Genomic DNA, 11,484 nt, shown 5'->3' with positions numbered 1-11,484 from the left:
TTTCAGTAAGGATGTATCTTTTATTTCCTTTTGAACATTTGTTATAAAATTATACCTTATTTTTGAGAAATGGCAAAAGAATACAGTTGTCCATCCACAAATAAGCTAAAACCAATGTTCCTGGTCTCAATGTTACTCTCCAAAGGATAAAATAAATCTCTTAGTTTGGACTTGTGGCTATAGGAACTAGCTAATGGGCAAAAAGACATCTATTCCATTTCAGAATCTTGATCACTTCAGTTAGTTAATGGGGGTGGGGGTGAATCCTCCATCTTTGCATGTTTTTCTTGGGTAATTGAGGCCACATCTGGTGGTTTAGCAAAGAAAATAATTCAGCTTAATACCGAGCACAGTGATTATGTTGAGTCCAGAATGAGACAAGGTAAAATTCCTTAATTGAGGGGTTCTACTCTTCCCCCACAATAAAGGAGTTGTGATTACTTTCCTTTCAGAGGAAAAAATGAGATCCTCGGGAGCTTTTTAGAGCTAAGTGTGCACTTGGTTAATACTGCCCCAATCTATAGTCTTCTGGCTTATAAAAAGAGATTGCAGTCGCTTCTTCCATTAGGAGAAGGTCAAGAGCTTGGTAGATGATGTCTCTGCTTTTATAAAGAAAAGAGGACCAAAGGACTATGCAAGAGAAACATGGATTTCTCCTTAGTGTCCAGGCTTTTAGAGCTCTTAGGTTAGAGCTCTGCATGCTGAGAAAGGTACTACGAGGAGACCAATTCTGTGAATCTGGGAGGATCTTAGGATATCTGTCTTCTTTGTGAAAAATATTTCTGTGACATTTCAGCAAACAAAAGAAACATCCTGTCTTTAAAGAACTGATTTGAGAACAAGAAAGAATCCACATCTATCTACATATTTTACCAATCTAAGACCATAGGCCCTCTGTTGAACTATGATTTCCTTCTGGATGTTTATTTTCAAATTACTATATTATGGGCTTTTTGGGCAATGTTCAAGAGGACAGAGCATATTCAATGTAGAATATAAAATCTTTTTGTCAGGTTATTTGAAGAATTTCTTTTCATTGAGCACATAGACTCAGCCATGTTTTTCAGCACAGAGAGGGCATCTTCCTGCTTATATGTTAGCGGGATTGCACTTTAAATAAAAGCATGAAGAATCTAATGGTTTTGACAGTCATATTTTTCACAATGCTTATATCTTAATAATCGGATAAAATTGCATTTAATCTTTCCTTTTTGTATTTTCTTGATACAGACAAGGCAATTTCCTCTGTTTCACCTGCTTACTCAATTAGTTAACAATCAGCTAAGAAATGGATCAGTGTTTGTCTGAAGTAAATATGCGGATACTAATACCTTTAAAAATAATTTTAGAATCAGAAAAATAGTACAAAAGTTAAGGTACTTGCCTTGAGTAAAGATGCTGTACATATGGTCCCTGAGCAAGAGTGACCCTACGTATATAGCCAGGATTGACTCCTGAGCACGTCTATGTGTGGCCCTAATACTGGCTCCAATAATTTCAAGCCACCATTATTAATTCAATGTATTTATACACTAGTAATTTTTTACTAAATACATTAAAATTTTTATTTTCATTCTTTTTAGTGGGTGTGGTAAATGTACCTTGTAGGACTCAGGGCCTATTCTTTGTTCAGGGAATCAAACTCAAGCCTCATGCAAACAAAGCCTTCTGGAGTATAAGCTCCAAGATTTTGAATCATTCATTTGACCCCCAGAAATGGAAATTTGACAGGTGAAGGGGGGTGTTCTTTACATGACTGTAATCATACAACTATAATCATGTTTGTAATCACGGTGTTTAAATAAAGATAATTATAAAACAAATAAAAGCAAAAAAAATGGAAATTTGAACTAAAAATCTGGTTGTCACTGCCCTCCTCCAAAAGTAACATTGCCAAAGCATCTTCTTAACTTTTCAATTCAAGTTACATATATATTTGATAAGCCTGAGTCAGTTATATACATATAATTTTCAATTACATCCTGATTTTGTTGATAAATATTGCTAGTGATTCTCATAAAGTTTCTAGGAAAAGTAGAAAGCTCAGAGACATTGCTGGGATACTGATGTTAAGGAACTTCGAGCAGAGAGATGAGCTGCCCTGTCAAATCTACCTATCACTAGTCAACATCACCTTCAAGGACAGAATCCCCTGCTTGTCAAGCCCCTTCTTGCCACTGTTTGTGAAATTTCATTAATTGTTTAATACACAGTATGTTCATGAGACAAACCACAAGGATTTACTTGAAATATTCTTTCCTGTGTTTCAACTGAAATGGTGATGCTCTACTCCTGGGCGCATTGAGGTCGCTGTAAGGAATCTGCAGGGCATTTTTTAACTTTATTGATTGGTTTTGGGGCCACACCCTGCGGCACTCAGGGGTCACTCCTGGCTCTGCTCTCAGAAATTGCCCCTGGCAGGCTGGAGGACCATATAAGATGCTGGGAATCAAATCGGGTCCCTCCTGAGTCGACCGCAAGCAAGACAAATGCCCTAGTGCTGAGCTATCTCTCCGGCCCTTGGCATCTGCTGATTTGAGAAGCATCTTTGAGTAGCCATCCAGGTTAATGTTCACATAGCCAAAAGCAGCAGTCCTGATTTTATTGGTTATTTTGCCCTTGTCAGTTTCCAATAACAGGGTCAAGTTTGCTTCTGTATTTAACACATTTGAAGAATCATCTCAGTTGTGTGTTCTGCTGGATGCATTATAGATGAAATTACATCATTTTAATTGAATTTACCAATGCAGATGCTGTGTATTGCAAAATTAGATTTTCAGAACCCAAGAAGAGATGAATAAATAACACACAGAGCAGTCCATACAACCTTTGGATATATATGTATATATAATTTTATATGTATATCTATCTAACATATATATATTCTGACATATAATATATTCTGAATTCTGACTCAGCGAGTCATCATATTGTCTTGTATAGCTTGTTCTTTACATGGTTGTTCTAAAAAAATCCTTGATATTATAAGGAAAAATAAGAAAGCAATTTTAGTATTTACCTGTTGCTAAGCTAATATTTTTAGAATTGACTAGTGGGGCCTTCCCTGCAGTGGTTAGGGACTAGAATTTTGTCTTTAGAGTCATGTTCAGACATGTTTTTGCTCATTTTTGCTTTGGTTGCTAATAAGAATAATTCACATAAAAGTGCTACTTTTTTTTTTTTTGTCACACCCGGCAGCGCTCAGTGGTTACTCCTGACTCTATGCTCAGAAATCGCCCCTGGCAGGCACAGGGGACCATATGGGATGCTGGGATTCGAACCACCGTCCTTCTGCATTAAAGGCAAACGCCCTACCTCCATGCTATCTCTCTGGCCCCAAAAGTAATACTTCTTAAATTCTCATGTCTTACATAAAATTTTAATGATCAAGAAATACTTTAAATTATTTAAAATTGTGAGATGAAGCTAGGTTTTTTTTTTTTGGTCAAACCTGGGATGCTCAGGTTACTGACTATTGTAATCAAGAGTGACCTTTTTGGTGGAAGCTATATGTACTACTAATATTAAACTGGGGATCTGTGTCATGCTAGGCAAGTGGCTTATCTGATGTGCTATCTAATCCCTCATGATTTTATTTTATTTTTTTTAAGTTTTACTTTATTGAAACAATTGTGATCTACAGAATCCTTCATAGTTGAATTTCAGATATACAATGAGTAGGGCTCTTCCCACGATCATTGTCAAACTCTTTCCACCAATGGACCGAAAATGCATCCTATACCACCACCCTTTGCCCCCTGGCCTGCCATTATAATAGCAGGACCCTTTCAGTTTAGATTGTTAAAGTTTAGGTTCCTTGATTCTATTATGATTTATTTTTGGCTTAGATATTTAGTTCTGATTTTATTTATTTCCCTGCCAATGCATCCAAGATAATTTGACCCCTGACCCCCAGCCTTTCTTTTTTCCTTTCCTCTTAGTTTTATAGAAAAATGCTGGTAAATGTGATTCAATTATTTTATTTTTATAATAAAAAACAATACCTGGAAATCACAGTCTGTTTTCCAAAATATAAAAAATTTATGTGTGGGTTGAGGAAATGGCTCAGTGGTAGACCCTTGTTTGTATACAGCCTTAGATTTAAAAGCCAGAATTATAACAAATAAAAATGCTATCTGTTAATCAGGAAAACCTCTCTGAAATGTCAGGCATATCATAAACCCAGAGACAATTTTACAGCATGTAGACTATGAATAAGACACAGAATTGTATATAATAAAATTCTTTACAGGGTATCCCCCTTTTTCCGAAAACATTATGAGTCTATTTTTCTCAAACACAGCAGTTGAGCTTACCAGGGTACAAATTTGAATCCTAAAGAAGTGGAAGCTCTTCCAACTGATGAAACTGTTAGAATGAATACAAACTACCTTTGGAATCTTATGAAATGTGTTTAAGAAAAACACACAGACCACCACTTATTTTCAGTGATACAGCTCTTAATTTAAAATTTAAAAGCCCATATAGGTATATGTCTTTAAGCTTCACAGTTCAGAAATGAGGAGCTTTTTAGTCAATAGAAGCTGTGGTCTTCAGTCATATTTCTTGGACCAAGAGCCTGAGATTTTGCATCAGTAAAATTCAAATTTCTTTCTTTTTTTTTGGTATTTGGTTCACACTTCTCTCACTGATTAAGATTGTCATGATACTTGTTAGTGTAGTTATTTCCCTAACTGCACTCACCACTCTGTGGTGAGCTTCACATTGTGTACTGGTCTCTATTGTCTCTGGGCATTATTACATTAATGTCTTTAGTTTTTCTTAAAACCCATAGATGAGTGAGACTATTCTGTGTCCATCTTTCTCCTTCTGACTTATTTCACTTAGCATAATAGATTCCATGTACATCCACATATAGGAAAATTTCATGACTTCATCTCTCCTGATGGGTGCATAATATTCTATTGTGTATATGTACCACAGTTTCTTTAGCCATTCATCTGTTGAAGGGCATCTTGGTTGTTTCCAGAGTCAGGCTATTGTAAATATTGCTGCAATGAATATAGGTGTGAGGAAGGGATTTTTGAATTGTATTTTTGTGTTCCTAGAGTGTATCCCTAGGAGTGGTATAGCTGGATCATAGGGGAGCTCAATTTCCAGTTTTTTGAGGCATCTCCATATTGTTTTTCACAAAGGCTGGACTAGACAGCATTCCCACCAGCAGAGAATGAGAGTTCCTTTCTCTCCACATCCCCGCCAGCACTGATTGTTCTTGTTCTTTGTGATGTATGCCAGTCTCTGTGGCCTGAGAAGGTACCTTATCATTGTTTTGATTTGCATCTCCCTGATGATTAGTGATGTGGAGCATTTTTTCATGGAGTAACACCTTGTAGAAAGGAGTGAACAAGAAAAAAGGCAACACTTGATAAATTGAAATGAAATGGAGTGTAGATCGCAACAGTTTTTAAAAGAAGAGTTTAACATGAGTCTTGTTTTTCTTTTTTTCTTTTTTTTGGTTTTTGGGCCACACCCAGCGGTGCTCAGGGGTTACTCCTGGCTGTCTGCTCAGAAATAGCTCCTGGCAGGCACAGGGGACCATATGGGACACTGGGATTCGAACCAACCACCTTTGGTCCTGGATCGGCTGCTTGCAAGGCAAACGCCGCTGTGCTATCTCTCCGTTCCCGAGTCTTGTTTTTCTTTGGTTAGTATGTACCGTATCTTCTGGTGTATAAGATTTTTTAACCCATGAAAAACTTTTAAAAGTCGGAGATCATTTTATACATTGGTATACTGCATGCTGAAACTTACTCCAGCTTCGGGGATGAGTGATCTGCACTCCCCCCTTACTGCCACATCCCATCCAGCTGCCAGGCATCATCACTCAGTCCTCTGCTTGTCCGGATTAATCTTTCAGGGCACACAGAGGAGCTGAGTTACCAAGCACTGCATCTCACCCACCTGCCGGGTATGCAGCTTTCTGGTGCTCAGTCCTCTGTTCAGCTTTTATGGGACACAGAGGAGGCAATCTGTCTTCCTCTAGCTGTCCTATTAATCACTACACCCCAGCCAGCCGCTCTTGGAGGAGCCCCCTCTCCCTGATGTAGTTCACAATTAAAAAAATCAGTCACTACAAATGACAAATGTGAAATGATTGTTGACACTCCAGAGTCTAGCTTTATTAAACATATACTGTTAACCATTGAGGGTTCTACTCTTTTTATCTTACATTTTTTAATTTCCATTTGGTGTGCATTAAAAGAGAGATAATCTTATATTGTGAATATAGCCTAAATCTTATATATTAACAGGAAAAGTAGGGGTCATCTTATACTCTGGAAAATACGGTACTTATATGATTCTTTCATATTGTACCACTATTGTAGAACTAATACTATGTAAATTTTTTCTATTGTAGTCATATAGGCATTCATTTTGTTAAAGTTTCAGAATTACCCTTTTATTTGTTCCACCTTTTAAAGCTTAGCACTTATCAAGAAAGTAATTCAATTTATTCTATATGCTATGTTATTACTGTTTACAGATGGTATAGTATATCTGATATGCATACTGAGAGGAAAAATTACACTTGTAAAAACCCATCTGCCTTGCGACAAAATTTAGGACTCAAAACAAAACCTAATTTTATCTAAATCATGCATATAAGCAATTGGGAACTTTCAAAGAGATGAAGAAAAAGCATTATTGTTAAAAATTGCAAGTTGTATTATTTACAGTAGCCAGAATCTGTTAACAACCCAGATGCTCAACAACAGATGAGTTGCTAAAGAAACTGTGGTACATCTATGTAATGGAATACTACACAGCTGTTAGGAAAAATAACGTAATGGAATTTGCTTATACATGAATCAATATGGAGATTATATATTATATATAAAGATATGTTGAGTATTATGCTCAGTGAAATAAATCAGAGAGAGGGATATATATAGAATAATCTCATTCATTTGTGATATATAAAAAAATTAAAATAATATGGTAATAATACACAGAGACTATAAAGATGAGTGTCAAAAGGACCAGGAAGGTAGGAAAGGTAGGAAGCTTGCGAAAAAGAATGGTGAATGCACTTAGGATAGTGATTGGTTGGTCCACTATGAAAATGATAGTTGGAATTGATTACTTTGAACAAGAAATGTCCAGAGTGCTAAAAGAAGAAAAAGTGATATGAAATAGAAATAATGCAAATCATAGTGTCAAAAAAGGGGAGGAGTAAAATATCTACCCCAGAGGTAGGCGGGGGGAGGGTGGAAAAGGGTCGAGGACAGTGGGAACATTGATGGCTAGAAATGTGCACTGGTAAGGGATGATGCACATTGTATGACTGAAACTCAATCATGAACAATTTCGTAACCATGGTGCTTAAATAAAGTAATTATATAAAAAAAGATCTTCAAGCTGTAAATACAATAGAGTTTCTTTCAGAAGATTGTTTATAAACATTCTTGGTGTTGTTTGAGATTAAATTCTTCCTAGGGAAAAGGGAAGGTTATGGAGTTTTATCTAGACATTAATTTGCATTTGAGGTAATTGAGTGTATTCTTCATAGTACAATTTATTGCCTACTGAATCTTAGGGAGCCAAATCAATAACATCATAAAATCTTTAATTGCCTACTAGATTCTAATTTAGGTCTGAATAGTGCCTGGTTCCTGGCATTTGACCAGCATTAATTTTTGAATGAGTATGAATAGGAGCCTTACCAAGAATGTTTCCTCATCTGTCAGGAGAAGATGCTAACATGTAGGATTGTTGATAAGACAAGAGAAATACGTACAAACTGTTTTATGGAATGTCTGGAAAATTCTAGGTGCTTGTCAATTGATACTTATAGCTTAAGGTGGCAGTGGTGGGTAAATTAGTAAGGAAGAGACCTATCTTACTAGCTGACTTTGCCTTTATTTTTCTCTTAATTTTAATTTACACTTCATTTTTGCCTTTTATCAGGAAACATGAGGATAGTGGAGTTTACTCTTGTTTAAACCAATCTATTTTCCATGGCCCTGCAGTATTTGGATGAAGTGACACTTGTGCACAGTATGTTATAGCATGCATATTCTATTACATATGAAAAAAATATTAGAGAAGGGGTTATGTGTACATAAGAAAGTCTCATTGTTAAATAAATCTCAAGATTTTGAATTATTTCTATGATAATCCATAATTTGGAATAAAAATGCTTTACATAAAATGAAAGTGCTTGTAGATATCAATTTACTTAGCTTTCTAACCATTATTTTATTCTATAGGAGTCATTAATAAATACACCCAAATTTAAATTTCTTAGAAGAGTGAGACATACTTAACTTATGGGGCATAGACTCCTGGACAAGTAGAATTGGAAAGATAATTTATTACAACCAGAAACTCACTTATCACCTCTAGTCTGCTATCCACAGATTTTCTTGGCCTTCGTTCAAACACTATTGGTGTTAGAGAAGGGCCTTTTTATGTATCACACAATAATTCCTCATCTTCATATAACTCTAACTTTTATAATAGTACTGCTTATATGAAATCTGCATTGTTCTTTTTATTTTTGTCTGAGTTTGTATCTCTCTGAAAAAAACCAACTAACCAACTAATCAATCATCCAACCAAACAATCAACCAACCAAAGAAACAAAGCAACCAATAAAGGCATATTTGAGGAACACTACATATGCAGCCCATATCCAAGAAATTGCAATGAGTGTGTGTGTACTTGTTGGGGCATACTGCTATATGTTGGAACCCTGATATTTCACAAACTGATATGATTATAAGCCTTCAACTTTACCCAGACACTTATTCACAACTTACTATCTGACATACAGTTTGTGTTCAATGAATGTTTGCTTTAAAATTAAAAGAATGCTAAGTAAAGTGTTAAAAATGATAAGGGAGAAATGGAGACATAGTACAGGGTAAGGCACTTGCCTTGAAAGTGGCTGACCCTGGTTCAATCCCAGCTATTAAATATAGTCCCAGAGGAACAGTCGGAAGTGATCCCTTTAACATACAGCCAGGAGAAAGCCCTGAACATATCTATCTGTGGTCAACTTCAACTTATCCATCTTAAAAAGAAACAATTAATATCTGAAAGCCAAGTATGAAAAACTTTGTAAATCACATTGGTTTCAATTAAATTACATTAAAAATGAAACAATTATAAGGGATGTCTTGTTTCCTTTTGTTTTTCATTACATTTTTTTCATTGTGGCATCAGGATTTACAATACTGCTAATTGTACTTTTTATGCATACATTGCTCCAATACCATATCCATCATCAAACTATTGCTCTGTCCACAGTGTCCCATGGGAACCTCCCAACCAACCCCCTTTCAGATAAACTCAGTTCTGTAGACAAAAATCTTCCATTCCAAGGGGCATCCTATTTTAAGGTGACAAGTGTTCTCTATCCAAGTGGTGCAATCAAAATAGAGAAACTGATGTATCTAGAGGCTCTGTGAACTATTCAAAATACATTATTAATATCCACACCTTTTTGGAGTTCTAAGAGTCTTCATATTTGAATCCTGAACTTGTACCTCCGGGTGTGCAATTGAGTACTATTGATTATGAAATAAATATTAATACGTTTGCAAGCTGTGATCAAGGCACTGAAAGCTTCCCCCTCCCTCGGCTTCCTGCTCCAGTCACGGAAATGGCAAGCAATTTCTTTCCCCCTTTTTAGTTTGTGCCTGATTGTGTCTGATTGTACAAGCATATGGTTCTTGAGTAGAGCTTGTGAAGTGAAGTGAATAGCTACTCTTATCATGGATTTTAAGGACTTGCTTCTTCAGTCAGTGCCCTTTTCTGTCTTCCGAATGAGCCCTTGCTGAAGAAAAAGGGAATGCTGGTCTTCTATTTGTGTGTAATTGAGCTTTCTACATGAAGGCTGCTTGATGGACTTCCTTAAGCCTCAATTTTATCAACAAGGAACATGTTGTAATGTAGTCCCCATCTAGACCTATTATTTCTTATGCTCTCAAATGAGAGCTGAAAGGGTCAGTAAGAGGAATAGAAAGCATGTTTGTCCTTACTTTTATAATCCAGAAAGAAATTGGTATAGACATTCAGGAGAGCTCACTACAAAGTTGAGCATAACTCAGTGCAAACTTTCTTTAATGTCAAGGCCCTCTAGTTCTGTGTTCTCAGCAACAATCTCATTTTGTCTTTTGAAGCTGCTTGATGATAATCCAGTGACCCTTTTCTCTTTTTAAAATGTTCTTTTAGGCACCGAGATTTACAATACTGTTTGTTGATAAGTTTTCATACACAAAATGTTCCTGTACCACACCTTTCACTAGAAATTCCACTTTCCTCCTCTACTGTCCATCCCCCTATAATATACCCTCATTTCCCCACTCCTTTATTTTCCCCACCCCCACATCTTGGTAAATTTCCTACTGAAGACTCAGATTCCGTTTCCTCTGGGCATCTGTTATTTCTTTATTTTGTTGCTTTATAGCCCACATTTGAAAGATTTATCTGACCTCTTTGCTGTTACCACCTCTCCCTTCACTAATTTCCAGTTCACAAGTTCATTCTTTCTGTAAGTAGTTACTTCTTCTTTTAGCCTTTATAGTTTTTTGTTCCTGTGTATGCATTTTTGATATCGCAATTCTGAAAGACAATTTACAATAGACTACATTAGTATACTTTTCTTTATCTATGAATTTGACATCTTGGATCCTGTTGGAAGTAATGGGTAGATAACACTGTATTGCCCTCACTTGTGAATGAGGATAATGAGGTCAGGGTAAGAATAACTTTCTCCCGTGCCCCAATCCAGAGTAACTCAGTAACTAAGAGAGCAGTAGGCCCCAGTCCTTCCATTTCTAGATCATGTCTTTTGATTTTATGCCCTGATTTGTCAGAAAAAAAGTTGAGTAGGCGGAGATAATTTCTGAAGTTATGCAAGAGCCTTAATGGCACAGGAAAAATCAAGTTATAGATATTTCTAGGTCTATTGTCTAATATAAAATTAATCTATCCATCTGAAGAGAATTGTCACTGATCAGAGCAGTGGAGAAATCTAGGTGTTATGAGAAGTGTTTTAATGTCTAATGCTTTCTCTTGTCAATGATAGAACACATTTGTAGGTTTTCACCATTCTAGCAGGGCTCCCGGGCAAACAAAATTCTAATCCTCTTTGCATTATTCCCACTCACATCCTCCTTCCATATCTCCATGATTAAATATGTTAATGATCCACGTTCCTAAGTGTCCTAAACAAAGTCCTTACATAAGAAAACTCAAAACATTGAAAATGTGAGGGTTTGGGATGTGGCTCAGAACTTGAGCACAAGTCTCACATGTGTTTAATCCATGGCACCAAAAATTAGAAAAAAAAAGAGACTGTGTTTTGGTAGTCTAGATGTGAAAATACAAGAGTGTAAACTTGCGTGTTGGCCCCGTGTCAGGCCAGAACATTTTTAATGACATATCATTTTTAGAAACAGATTTCTTGTTTTCTAACAAATGACTAATTTTTGTTTGTTTTATTTGGGGGTCCAC

This window comes from Suncus etruscus, chromosome X, assembly GCF_024139225.1.
Source record: "Suncus etruscus isolate mSunEtr1 chromosome X, mSunEtr1.pri.cur, whole genome shotgun sequence".
Lineage (NCBI taxonomy): Eukaryota > Metazoa > Chordata > Mammalia > Eulipotyphla > Soricidae > Suncus > Suncus etruscus.
This window is presented reverse-complemented; position numbering follows the sequence as displayed.